The following is a 14,869-nucleotide window of genomic DNA, read 5'->3' on the forward strand; positions in this document are numbered from 1 at the left end:
GCCCTGCAACTGATAAAGCACTAATAACCAGAATATATAAAGTGTTCAAAAAACTCAACAATAGCAAAGCAAACAACCCAGTCAAGAAATGGGCAAAGAACTTAAATAGACATTTCTTGAAAATGGAAATCCAAATGGCCTATAACACATGAAAAAATGCTCAGGATCACTAGCCATCAGGGAGATGCAAATCAAAACCACAATGAGGTTTCACCTCACTCCAGTTAGAATGGCTTTCATGCAGAAATTAACAAATAACAAATGCTGGTGAGGATGTGGGAAGAAAGGTACCGTGATCCACTGTTGGTGGGAATGCAAACTGGTAAAGCCACTATGAATGAAATTTTGGAGATACCTCAGAAATCTGAATATAGCCCTACCATATGACCCATCCATCCCACTCTTTGGAATTTGCCCAAAGGAAATGAAATTAGCAAATAAAAGAGACATCTGCAGCTTTATGTTTATTGCCCCTCAATTCGCAATAGCCAAGACATGGAATCAACCTAAATTCCCTTCAACAAAAGACTGGATAAAGAAATTATGGGATAGGTACCCAATGGAATACTACACAGCAGTTAAAAGAAAATGAAAATCCAGTCATTTACAGCTAAACAGATGAATCTGGAAAATATCATCCATGGTTAAATAAGCCAGTCCCAAAGGGACAAATATCATATATTCTCCCTGATATGTGCCAAGTAACAGAGCACCTAAAAGGAAACATGTAGAAGTGAAATAGACACTATCAGAAACAATTACTTCAACAGCCCTTGTCTTGACTGTCAAGGAACACTTTATTATTTCACTTTATCTATTTTTATTCTTTTTTCTTCTTTAATTAATACCATTGGTTGATCTCCTTACTTAACATAGAATTAATCATAGATGTATTAAGTCAATTGAAAATAGATTCCAGTTAAAAATAAGAGTGGGAATGAGAGAGGGAAGAGCTATATGGATCAGCACACATTCCCACAGACTTACCCCTAAGGGTGAAGCTAAAAACTTGCCATGTGACTCCAAATCCCATTTATCTCAGTGGCACTAATCCCATCTTATGTGATAAAGTGATCATATTAAGTATGGAATTGATAATATACATAGGCTCATTAGCGAAAGGGATCACACAAATAAGATCAAGTGCCTGGTAATAACAATAGATAGAATTACAAAGGAGAGAAAGTTCCAACATGGGAGGCAGTCCACACAGCAGACTCATAGAATGACAAACACCCTAAACAGCACTCTGACCTCAGAATCAGCCCCTAAGGCCTGACTGAAAACACAAAATACCATGAGAGCATTTCAGGCATGGGAAGCCAAGACACAGTGGCAAAAATGGTTCTGCATGAAGGATCTCTGTGAGTGAGACCCAGTGGAAAGAGGGGTTCATCAAAGAAGGATGTGCTTTTCTCTGAAGGGAGGAGAGAACTTCCACTTTGCATATGGCCCTGTCTAAAAACCGACAGAGTTTGTGAACTCAAGACTTCCATAGCCTTGACAGCTCATGTCAAGAGCCTCGGGCGACCACTGACATCATAAATAATAGTGTCAGTTGTCAAATCAGTAACAGGAGTCACTGTGCACTTGCTCCCCATGCTAGACCTCTTTCTGTAATGAGTTGTACTATGAGAATTAACAAAAAAAACTTGCCTTCATTCTGTACTTTATACTTTGTGTGTCTGTGTGGGAGCAAATAATTGAAATGTCTCTTTAGTAAAGAGTTGGTCTTCTATATATAAAGTCAATTAAAAATGAATTTTAATGGAAAGCAGAATGGGAGAGGAAGTGGGAGGTGGGATGGGAGCATGGGTGGGAGGGCGGGAATGGTGGGAAGAAACACTATATCCCTAAAAGCTGTACATATGAAAATTTGTATTCATTAAATAAAAACCTTCAAAAAAGAGAGAAAGTTATCTTCCATGTGCTGGTTGGTGTCCAGATGGCCACAATGGCCAGAGTTGGGCCAGGCTGAAGTCAGGAGCCAGGAGCTTCACCTGGGTCTCCCACACGAGTGGTGAAAGGCCCACAGACTTGGGCCATCTTTTGGTTGTTTATCAGGGAGCTGGATTGGAAGTGGATCAGCCATGACTCGAACCAGTGCCTGTATGGGATGCTGGCATTGCAAGTAGATTTTTAACTGGCTACATCACAACTCTGGCCCTGCACTGCATTACTTTTTCACTGCCTAGGATACTCCATAATCCCTTGTCACAGGAAGTAATAATAAATAACATTTAAAAGCCCTCGATATGTGTTGGACTCTAAACTTATTGTTTTACATTTTAACTCATTTAATATTTTCAACAACCTTTGAGGTAGTAACTATTATCTTCACTTCATAGACAAAAACTGAAACATGGAAAAGTTAATTAACTCATCCACTTGGAATTTGATCAGGCTTCCTAACTCCAGAACTCAGGTGTTTGTAAGTACCAACTTGTTTCATCTATTAGTGAAAATGTTACATATGTTTCTTGTTTTACTGTAGCAACTGACCTCAAACTTAGTGGCTTAAAAACAGCATACACTTATTATATATTGCCTGGAGGTTCCAGGCAAGAATCTGTTTATTCATTTTGTTTTGTTTTGTTTTTGTTTGTTTTTTGCCTTTCCAGCTTTTAGAGCCTGTGTGAAGTTTTTTGCTGTGGCCTCCAGCCAGCAATTTCATCACTCCTAACTTTGCTTCCACCTGTGAGTTAGTCTTCTCTCACTCTCCCTTCTTTCTTCCTCTTTCACTTGCTGGGATCCTGTGATTATATTTAAGATCCATCCAGATACTCCAGGATATTCTTGCAGTTCAAAATTTGCAAAGTCCCTGTTGTTATGAATGTAATATATGGGGAGAAGGAGGATTAAGATGCTGGAGTAGGGAGGGAGTTTACCACTCTAGTCTAGAGAAGATAGTTTTAAAAAAAGGGGAGAAAGGGAGAAAATGGCAGAGGAAACTCCACACATTAGAGGGACACAATGGACCTACTTGAAAGGTGTAAGCATGCTCAAATCAGGATCCCAGAAGCCGAGAGCCTCCATACCAGCTTTGGAGAGAGGTGAGACCAGACTTCAGAAGCCCAAGCCACTGGCAATAAATCTTTAGGAAAAACCTGGAGGGAATCTGGCTTGGAGCCCTGTGGGGGATAGTGTACCTGCCAAACTAGAGGAGGAAAAAAAGGGGGGGCATTTCTTTCTCCCTGAATACCCTCCAATGGCATCCTATTACAAGCTAATACAGAGCAGGTGCCATATTGGACATATGTAACAGCTGCACCAGCTCATGTCTGCACCCAGCAAGCAGCCAAGCAGAGACTCCTGAGTCTGTTGGGGAGGACTGATGGGGGTAGGGGACTGGTGCTCATGACTGTGGGAGGCTCGTGTGCCAGGACTGTGAAAAAACTGAGACTGTGGGACTTTGAAAACACTGAGCCTGTGTGGGAAGGCTCAGGGTATGGCTGGGACTTTGGGCAGTGACAGTGGGAAGTTCCACACACTCAGGGCTCCCTGGTTCCCTGTTTAGAGACATTGCTGGTTAATTGCTTACACTGAGGACTGCATAGATCCTTTGTGTGTCCCTTGTGGTAGTGCAGACAAATATTGTAGCCACTGGGTCTATCACCAAGGTACTAGTATCCTTTGAGGAGAGGAAATGAGCTGAATCTATGCCAACAGAAGAAAAGCCTCCCCTCTGATTAAAAATGAGAGAGAGAGATTTTTAATGCCAAACTTGGGTGTCACCTAAACGTTCCCTTCACCTTGGAGCACTGAATGGAACTCCTTGCCCACACCCAACACATACTTACAGGTATTCCCTGAATGCAGACATTCCACTAATCCACACAGACATAGCCAAAGATAAAAGCCACCTCCGCAAAAAAAATGAAGTATCTCCATAAATGCCTAATAATAAAGACACCAATTCAAGAAAGAAGAAAAAGGAACACAGCATAACGCCCCCAAAAGAATACAACACTTCAGTACCAAATAGTTACAATGAAAGAGTTTGAAAAAATGGAAGAAATAGAATTCAAAAAATTGATCACAAGATTACATAGAAGTAATATGAAGCAAATACACAAACTAATGAAATCTGTAGATGACATGAAGGAAAATTTCTCCCATGAAATTGAGATCTTAAAGAGAAAGCTAAAAGAATCTAGAAAAACAACAAACCAAACCCAATACTTGTAGGAGAAAAGAGATAATTAAAATTAGAGAAGAAATAAATAAAATTGAAACAAAACAGATAAAAAGATCAGCAAAACAAAGAGCTTGTTTTTTGAAAAAATAAACAAAATTGACACACTGTTGGCCAAACTAACTCAAAAAAGGAGAGGGAAGACCCAAATAAATGAAATTAGAGATGAAGAAGGAAATGTAACAGCAGACACCACAGAAATAAAAAGAATCATCAGAAATTGCTACAAAGAGATGAATGCCAACAAAGCAAGAATTCTCGAAGAAATGGATAGATTCCTAGACACATACAACCCACCTAAATTGTGCCATGAAGATTTAGAAAACCCATAAACAAGACAAAAATTGAATCAGTAATAAAGACTATCCCAACAGAGAAGCCCAGGACCAGATGGCTTCACTGCTGAAATCTACCAGACATTTAAAAAAGAACTAACTTAAACTCTTCTCAAGCTATTCAAAGAAATTGAAAGGGAGAGAATCCTCCCAAATTCTTTCTATGAACCCAGCATCACTTTAATTCAAATGCAACATACAAAGTGAACTACCAACTTATTTCTCTGATAAAGGTAGGTGCAAAAAATCCTCAACAAATTCCAGCCAACTGAATCCAACAACACATCAGAAAGAGCATTCACCTGGACCAAATGGGATTTATCAATGGTATCTAGGGCTGGTTTGCAATTCACAATCAATATGATACATCAAATTAACAAACTGAAGAAAAACCATATGATTTTCTCAATAGATGCAGAGAAAGCATTTGATAAAATACAACATCCTTTCATGATGAAAACTATAAGCAAATTGGATATAGAAGGAACATTCTTCAACACAACAGGTAATTTTTCAAACCCAATGCCAGAAACCTAGTTAACAGGGAAAAGCTGGAAGCATTGCCCCTAAGATCTGGAACCAGACAAGGATGCCTACTGTCACCATTGTTATTCAATATAGTCCTGGAAATTTTAGCCAGAGCCATTAGGCAAGAATAAGAAATCAAAGGGATACAAATTGGGAAGCAGGAAGTCAAATTATCTCTATTCACAGATGACATGATTCTATATATGGGATCCAAAACACTCCACCAAGACTATTGGGTCTCAAAGAAGAGTTTGGAAAATGGCAGTATATAAAATCGACACACAAAAATCAATAGCCTTCATATACACAAATAATGCCTTGGCTGAGAAAACCTTCTAAGATCAATCTCATTCACAATACCTATAAAAAAATCAAATACCTTGGAATAAATTTACCAAGGATGTCAAAGATCTCTATGATGAGAATTACAAAACACTAAGGAAAGAAATAGAAAAAGAGACAAAAAAAAACCTGGAAAAATCTTCCATGTTAATGGATTGGAAGAATCAATATCATCAAAATGTCCATACTCCCAAAATCAATTTACAGACTCAATACAATACCAATCAAAATACCAGGGACATTCCTCTCAGATACAGAAAAAAATGATGCTGAAATTCATTTGGAAAGACAAGAGACCCCAAATAGCTAAAGCGATCTTATACAACAAAAGCAAAGCCAGAGGCATTACAATACTAGATTTCAACATTCTATAGGGCAGTGATAATCAAAACAACCTGGTACTATTACAAAAACAGATAGATAAACCAATGAAACAGTAGAAAAGCCAGAGATCAATCCATGCATCTACAACCAGCTTGTATTTGACAAAGGAGCTGAAATCAATTCCTGGAGCAAGGACAGTCTCTTCAACAAATGATGCTGGGAAAACTGGATTTACACACACAGAGGTATGAAGCAAGACAGCTACCTTACACCTTGCACAATAATCCACTCCAAATGTATGACCAAATCTATGACCTAACACCATCAAATTACTAGAGAACATTGGTGAAACTCTGCAAGATATTGGCATAGTCAAAAAATTCTTGGAAAAGATCCCAGAGACATAAGCAATCAAAGCCAAAATTCACAAATGGGATTACATCAAATTGAGAAGCTTCTGTACTACAAAACTAACACTCAGGAAAGTGAAGAGGCAACTGACAGAATGGGAAAAATTATTTGCAAACTATCTATTTTCAATAAACTTAATGATAATATAGTTAGCCCTGCCCTAAATAAAAGAGTTCAATAGATAATGTAAATAGAAAAAAATAGAAATAAAAACACTACTCCTCAGTGAACATGAGGGTACAGATAACTCTCTCATGTACTGATTTCTTTTGGTTTGGGTAAATTCCCAGGAGTGGAATGGCAGGATCATGTTGTGGGTCTATATTCAGATTTCTGAGATATCTACACACTGTCTTCCACAGTGGCTGTACCAGTTTACATTCCCACCAACAGTGGACCAGGGTATCTTTTTCCCCACTTCCTCCCCAGTATTTGTCATTTGTTGATTTCTGTATGAGAGCTATTCTAACTTGAGTGATATGAAGCCTCATGGGGTTTTGATTTGCATTTCCCTAATAGCTAGTGATCCTGAGCATTTTCCCAAGTGTCTGTTGGCTATTTGAATGTCCTCTCTTGAAAAATGCCTGTTCAACTCCTTTGCCCATATCTTAACTGCATTGTTTGTTTTGATGTTGAACTTTCTGAACTCTTTATGGATTCTGGATGTTATCCCTTTATCAGTTGCATAGTTTGCAAATATTTTCTCCCATTCCATCAATTGTCTCTTCACTTTGCTGAGTGTTTCTTTTGCAGTGCAGAAGCTTCTTAGCTTGATGTAATCCCATTTGTCAATTTTGACTTTGATTGCTGTGCTTCTAGGAGTTTTCCAAGAAGTCTTTGCCTATGTCAATGTCTTGCAGAGTTTCCCCAGTATTCTCTGGTAATTTGATGATGTTGGGTCATAGATTTAGTCTTTGAATCATTTTGAGTGGATTTTTGTGTAAAATGTATGGTGTGGGGGGTCTAGTTTCATACTTCTGCACAGGCAGACTCAGTTCCACATAACCATGTGTTGAAGAGATTGTCCTTGCTTCAGGGATTGATTTTAGCTCCTCTGTCAAAGATAAATTGATTGTAGATGCCTTGATTGATTTCTGGAGTTTGTATTCTTTTGATTGGTCTATAAGTCTATTTTTGTGCCAGCACCAGGCTGTTTTGATATAACTGCCCTGTAGTATGTATTGAAATCAGGTATTGTGATGCCTCCAGCTTTGTATTTGTTTTATTGTGGTATAAGATTGCCTTAGCTATTCGGGGTCTCTTGTGTTTCCTCACCATCACATGTGGTTGCCCAGCCACCTCTCAGCTGGGCTCAAAGTCAGTGGGGACTTCGGATTGTTCCCTCCACTAGAATCTCTGGATCACACACATACATGAGAGCCACTGGCTGAGTGCTGCTACCTGCCTGCCACGCCTACTGGTGCTGCCATGAAGGAATTCTGTATCAGCCAGTTGCTGTGCATGTGCACAAAGTCTTCCTCAGCTGCCACTCAAACCCAAAATGGCCCCTCCCTTCACAGCCAGGCAGTAGGCACTGTTGTGAAGTGGGGTAAGATAATGTGCCTGCTCTATTTCTACTGGGTGTAAAGGCAACTGATAGCAACCAGCAGCCCCCAGGGCTCTAGTATGGACTCACACCATGCTGTCCCTCCAGCTGTGTCACCACAGGTTGCTGCAGTCCAGCCTCACCTCCTTCTCCAAACTGCTGCCTGCTCTGGCTCTGGAGTGCTGCAGCTGTTTTTGTGTCAAGCTGCCTGTCTGTACCCTCTACACAGGTCCATGGCATTCCTCTTTCTCTTGTAGGACCTCCAGTGTGGTTTTCTCTCCAATTCTCCCCTCAGAGTGGACTTCCTACAGTTCTTCCCTTACTGTTTATCTTTAGTCTAGCACACCGTGTCACTCCCTAATCCACCATCTTGGAATCTTCGTAAGTCTTTCCATATCATTTACATTTATCTAAACTCAATTCACTCATCAGATTTCAATGTAATATAGAAGACTTTAGGTCATCTTTCCTCTTTTGAATTATCAGACACTTGCCCATCTTTTATTAAATTTCATACACTTTGCTTATTTAAACAGTAAATTTTAATATCATTGAGGAAAAGATTATATTGATTTCTGCATTCTGTATATGTTAAAGAAACATTCTTAACTTCATGAATCTGTAAAATGGGAAAGTTGGACCAGAGCAATGATTTTCAAAGAAGTATAGGAGATTTGGTTGTAGAAGCTTAGGATTTTGTAACTGTTTAAAGCATTACATTAAATGCTATGAAAATTCTTATAAAAATTGAAAATCTATTTTTAAAATTCAAATATGGATGAAGGATATGATTTTGTTTATCATTGTTATGCATTGCAGCAGATACCAGTATGTTCTTTGAAGCAAACTCCTTGGGTTTGAATCCATCCTCACCAGTCAAAACTTACTAAACTACTCAACCTATTTGCTCTTCATATTGTTCCACTCAAAAGCTGAGAAATAACAAAGGCTACATCACATGGTACTTTATAATGCACACAGAAAAGTTCATGTAGTTGATTATTAGCCACCAGTATTATTTCTCAAAAATGACCATAGCTTTAAGATTGAGAAGTACAAAAGTAGATAATGTTCACCCTAACCACAACCCTACAGTTTTCATCATTTAAGCACTAGCATACTTGGCTTAATCTGCACAATCTTACAGATTTACATACAAAGAGAAAGTATATGAAAGGATAAATATTTCATCTTTATTATTATGAATTTCTTAGGCAACATATATTTTTGAGATTTACTTGTTTTTAGTATTTACTGATTTTAGTTTTTTCAGTTTGTGGCATTAAGCTGTAGAAGTGAGGCAGGTCTTTAAAATGATTATTTGGGAAAATTCTTCTTCTATTGCTTGTTTTGTAGTTTAGATGAAAAATTATAGTACTAATAATTCTTGCATCTGTGTGTGTGTATAGTCTATTCATGAAATTCAGACAAAAATGTGTTAAATACTTAAAATGGGGTGTTATACTGTATAAGATGCTTATACTTGAGAAGATTACTTTCTTTGTAGGCTTTCTAGTTTACTTTGAGTGAACGGTTTCGTTTTTGTAATTTCTGAGTCTGAAACAGAATGCAAAAACCACATGAGAATGGATAATGTAAGAAGAGGTATAAAAGTATTTGTTTATACTCTAAAAACATGCCAATGTATTTTACCTGAGCATTGTTCTATAAATAGTAAGTCATTTGTTAAAGATTTCCATTTTAAGATCAGGATTGTCAATCAAAGATATGAAGATATTGCTTGCACATTCACACTATAATATGAGATCATTGTTTTAGTCTGAGTCTATTAGAACTAACTGTAACTTACATAGTTAGAATACATAAAAATTCTTACATTCCCGGTAATCATTGTGGTGTGAAACAGTGAATCCTTGGCATTCACATGTAATATAAACATGCATAAATTTTTCAAAATTAATAAATATTTACGTTGTTTTTTTCACTAAATCAAGATAAGACATGGTCTCTGTAAATATTACTTTGTGATTAAAATATCCAAAATATACTTATACACTGTAAATTGCTAATCCTTTTGGACTATACTGACTTCTTTCCTGATGCTTTTATTCCCATTAGGTGTTATTAGATTATAAATATGTAATTAGTTTTAGTTTTTAATACTACGTCAATCAGAATTTTCTAAGAGTAACTTACTGAAGGGTCAGACTCACAGTAATTTCTGAATTTTTCAAACCACAAACTGCCAAGTGAAAATGACTTACCCAAATCATCAGGTATACTTTAACCTAGAGTCTTTACTGATATTATTACTGGTAGGTATATGTAAACGCTGTGGTTTTTCTTTCAGTTCACTGGCAAAGTCTGCTGAAACCAGGAAAATAGTTTATTTTATAAATAAATGTGTTTGAGATACAGCTAAGTCAAAGGAAATATACAGGACATAGTAAAAGTTATTATAGTTTGTGAGTATAATCACAATTTTTTTAACATCCAACTATAGTTATTTATTAAAAAGCATACAACTCAGGCCGGCACTGTGGTACAGTGGGTTAACGCCCTGGCCTGAAGCACTAGCATCCCATATGGGCATCGGTTTGAGACTTGGCTGCTCCAGTTCCAATCCGGTTCTCTGTTAATGGCCTTGGAAAGCAGTAGAAGATGGCCCAAGCCCTTGGGCCCCTGCACCCGCGTGAGAGACCCAGAAGAAGCTCCTGGCTCTTGGCTTTGGAACGGCTCAGCTCCGGCCATTGCAGCCAATTGGGGAGTGAACCAGCGGATGGAAGATCTCTCTCCCTCTCCTCTCTCTGTGTAGCTCTGACTTTCAAATAAATAAATCAATCTTAAAAAAAAAATAGCTTACAACTGAATGTGTAGCTTTGGTTCTCAACTTTGGTCACACATTAGACTCACCTGAGGATCATAGATTAAAAACAACTCATTAGCAGTATAATTTCTGGTTGTAATTTTTAAGATCTCCTGAGATGGTTCCAGTGCTAGCAGTTTTGAGATTCCCTAAGGACAATATTTATTTTCTACTTGTGAATATATATACCATTTGTACATTCTTGTATAAATGTATGAATACATATATACATGTTTATATACATGGATATAGAACATTATCCTTTAATTTTACATATATGAATTTTACTATGATAATAAAATCTGTTATTACAAGCCTAACCTTTAAGGAGCTAAGTTTCAACCTTTGCTATCAATATTCTTAATGCAGTTCCTATTTGAACCTCACAGCACTCATATGAAGTATTTTTGTCTTCATTTTAGTTATGAGCAAACTGAGGAACAATAGGCCAAATTACAGCAAGTTGTAGAGTCAGTATTTAAATACAATCCTTCTGAAGTCGCATTCTGTGCTGCTAATCATTTTGCCACATCTATGTTTAGTAGTAATTTTTATTTATTATTAATTAAGTGGCCATAAGTGGGAAGAATTAGATGATAGCTAAGACAGAGATATTTGTTGCTATTTATGTTTTTACTTGATAAAAGAAAGCTAATTTACTAAAATTACTGTTTCAATTTTTTTTAATGCAATGTATCATTTAAAGGATTAAGTTCAACTAATGGGCAATCTCAGAGATTATCTGAAAAGTTCTAACAAATATGGAAATTTCTTGTAGATTCTTGTTTCGGAAATAAAGGCTGATACTTCAAATTGTTTACTGTAGAGTTCTTTTCTTTTTTTTTTTTTTTTTTTTCTTTTTAATAGTTAGGATAAGTTCTGTGAGGCCTGTAGATGGCAGCAACTTCCCGTTATTGGACATCAGCTCATGCTAAGTGCTTTTGGCTGGAGCACTGACTGCAATTAGATGTAGGACCGCAATCTGTGGTGGTTGTATACTAAGATACACTACTGGAGGTGTATTTTCTATTTCATTTTCCAAAAGCAATTTTGTGTTATTGTTTTTGAAATGCTATCCCTTCCCCTTTATTTGAATAAGGATTGAACCACATTTGTCTGGATCAGAAAGGACAAGCTGAACCAAAGGCAGGCATACTCAACAAAAGCAATATTAGGGAGCATTTTGTTATCATTCTTTGACATTGCATTTAGGCAGTTACATGCTTTTTCTAAATATAGTAACCTGCATGATTTATGTGGAATTCCAAAAGCAATGAACCAGTAAATTTACCAATAGTTCCAGCAAATTTGCTTCACGGATCCCGCATCCAATGATTGCCTTCTGCTGTTGGCATTTTCTGCCTAATATACCATGTAATATGGTTCAAATAGAGAGTTTTATTTTGTCAAATGATTCACTGGAGAGGCTAGTGAAGCTTTTTGCTATGCTTTAGACAAATTGAAACCACTGATGGTTCAGGTGGCATTGCTTTTGATGGCTTTATTAGAGTTGTCAAAGAAAAAAAGTCATCTGTACTATTATTGCCCTTCAAATAAATTTACTTAGATATCTTGGATGTGCCTTTTCTTTATGACGAATTACACAGAAGAATTAAGATTGCTGTAATTGAGATAACTTACTGTGATAAATGTCATTCTTTGGATTAACTGTTATAGATGAAAAAGGATGTCTTCATTAATATGTTTTTAAAATTTTATTTATTAATATGTTTTTGTTTAATTAGAACTTTAGCTCTCCAGGGCTCAAACATTTGGAAACATCCCAGCACTGCTTGAGTTTAAAGAAATAGAAATATTTTGTGTCTATGACCCTCCGTGGGTTGCCCTCTGAATGCTAGTCAGATATGTTTTGGTGTAACTGTATTACCCAGGCTGGTTTCTGACATGTGCTCTTTTATTTGTCGTGGGCCAGATTCCAGATAAATATTTTTGGAAGCAGAGTACCTGGTTCAAAAGTTGATAAGTCCAATAAATATTCATGTTTACTAGACCCAATGAGAGATGAGATGAGCCAGAAACCCTTGTTTATGGGAGTTAATTTTCTTTATGTAATTGGCCCTAAACAGAAGATAAGAGCTAATGAGCTCCAGGGATTTGCCCCATAATTAGTTTTCCACTGTCATGAGTAGGATGCCTTTACAATTCTGACACTTAAGGACAAGAGAAGCATTTGCTTTCTGTTGATTCAGTGAAAGAGTTTTTTTGTTTAACCTTCTCCAGAGATATGATGAACACTGCAAAATCATTTTATACTAAGATGTTTAATGGAATAACTTTATTTTATGATGGAATTATCATTCAACTGTTTTTAAAATTGTTTAAAATGGAAGACTGGGGCTGGTGGTGTGGAACAGTAGGTTAAGTCGCCACTTCGGATGCTAATATTTCATACTGAAGTGCTGGGAACGGAGTCTGCCTCTGCTTCCAGTCCAGCTTCTTGCCAACATATGTGGGAAGGCAGTGAATCATGGGTCAAGAATTTGAGTTTCTACCACCAATGTGAAAGACCAAGATGGAGTTCTTGGCTTCTGGCTTTGGCCTGGCCAAGTCTAGTACCTGCAGGCATTTGGGGAGCGAACTAGTGAATAGAGGATCTGTGAGTGTGTGTGTGTGTGTGTGTGTGTGTGTCTTTCTCTCTATGCCACTTGCCTTTCAAATAAATAAATAAAACATTTTAAAACATATAATAAAAAAGGTTCTCAAAATAGTCTTCCTCTCATTTACAAAAGGCTTAATGAACCAAGGGAAAATAGCCTCAATTTCTCTTTGTTTTTCTGGTTATGGTCAATAACAGTGTTGAAAATAGTATTGGTCGGTTTTAGTGCCAATAATCAAACTTTCTGTAGACCATTTATTAGAGCCATTGGATATTATTTTCAATTTTGACTAGATATCAGAAACCTGAAATACCTTAACTAATTCATTCAATAAATATTCTGGCATCTAGTTTACGCCAATAATGCAGTTTTGGATAAGAGATGTGGTTCCCATGCCCAAATAATTTATAGTCTTCCACTGGAGAAAGAGATTAAGCAACTAATTTCAGCACAGTTTTAAAATTATAAAGAACTAATCGCAAAGTACCTAAAAATTATATAACCCTGCTGTTTATCCTGAAGAAGCATTGGATGTCATGAAAATATTTAAAAAAGAGTTAACATAATTTGGGATTTCAAAGAATAGTCCCTTAAAGTCTATTTTTAATTTTTTACTTTAAATACTGTAATATCATGACATATAAAATGTTTACTTGTTTTCACTGGTGAATAGAAGCTTTACTTTGCATAGTAGGGTTTTAGGACAAGTCAGAGAGCAAGATATTTAGAAATTAAGAAAATGAAGTTGGCTAATTTTATTAGAACAACACAGTTATATTGGTGCTGTGAGGCTTTTTTTTTTTTTTTCAGACAGAGTGGACAGTGAGAGAGAGAGAGACAGACAGACAGAAAGGTCTTCCTTTGCCGTTGGTTCACCCTCCAATGGCCACCGCGGCTGGCGCACCGCGCTGATCCGATGGCAGGAGCCATGTACTTATCCTGGTCTTCCATGGGGTGCAGGGCCCAGGTACTCGGGCCATCCTCCACTGTACTCACTGGCCACAGCAGAGAGCTGGCCTGGAAGAGGGGCAACTGGGACAGAATCCAGTGCCCCGACTGGGACTAGAACCCGGTGTGCCGGCGCCACTAGGTGGAGGATTAGCCTAGTGAGCCGCGGTGCCGGTGCGCTGTGAGTTCTTAACAACAATCTCATATACTTGAGATGACAAAAACCATTTAAATAGAACATATTTGTTTTTAAAATTGTCTTTTTTTTTTTTTTTGACAGGCAGAGTGGATAGTGAGAGAGAGACAGAGAGAAAGGTCTTCCTTTGCTGTTGGTTCACCCTCCAATGGCCGCCGAGGCTGGTGCGCGGCCAGCGCACCGCGCTGATCCGAAGGCAGGAGCCAGGTGCTTCTCCTGGTCTCCCATGGGGTGCAGGGCCCAAGCACTTGGGCCATCCTCCACTGCACTCCCGGGCCATTAAAATTTTCTTTAACTTTCATTTAAACAAATGAAATTTTCTTCTGAGGTTATTTTGCAAGATAATCCAAAGCATACAAATATGTATATAGATTAAGTTTTCTTGGGAAGGAGTAAGTTAAAAATTTTTCATAAGGAAACGCATGTGGGATTTTAGTGAGTTTATATCTGTAGGAAAAAAGTCAGAAAAATATGTGGTGTCCAACCTTGTATACATATATGTTTATTCACTCTTGTGCAAATTAGATCAGACTTGTAAAACATCAACATGTTATCCTGGAGTACTTGGGAGACAAAAAGGCAATCATAGTTTTTAGATT

The sequence above is a fragment of the Oryctolagus cuniculus genome, chromosome 5 (assembly GCF_051225735.1).
Source record: "Oryctolagus cuniculus isolate XC-2025 breed Fujian yellow rabbit chromosome 5, ASM5122573v1, whole genome shotgun sequence".
In the NCBI taxonomy this organism is placed as follows: Eukaryota; Metazoa; Chordata; class Mammalia; order Lagomorpha; family Leporidae; genus Oryctolagus; species Oryctolagus cuniculus.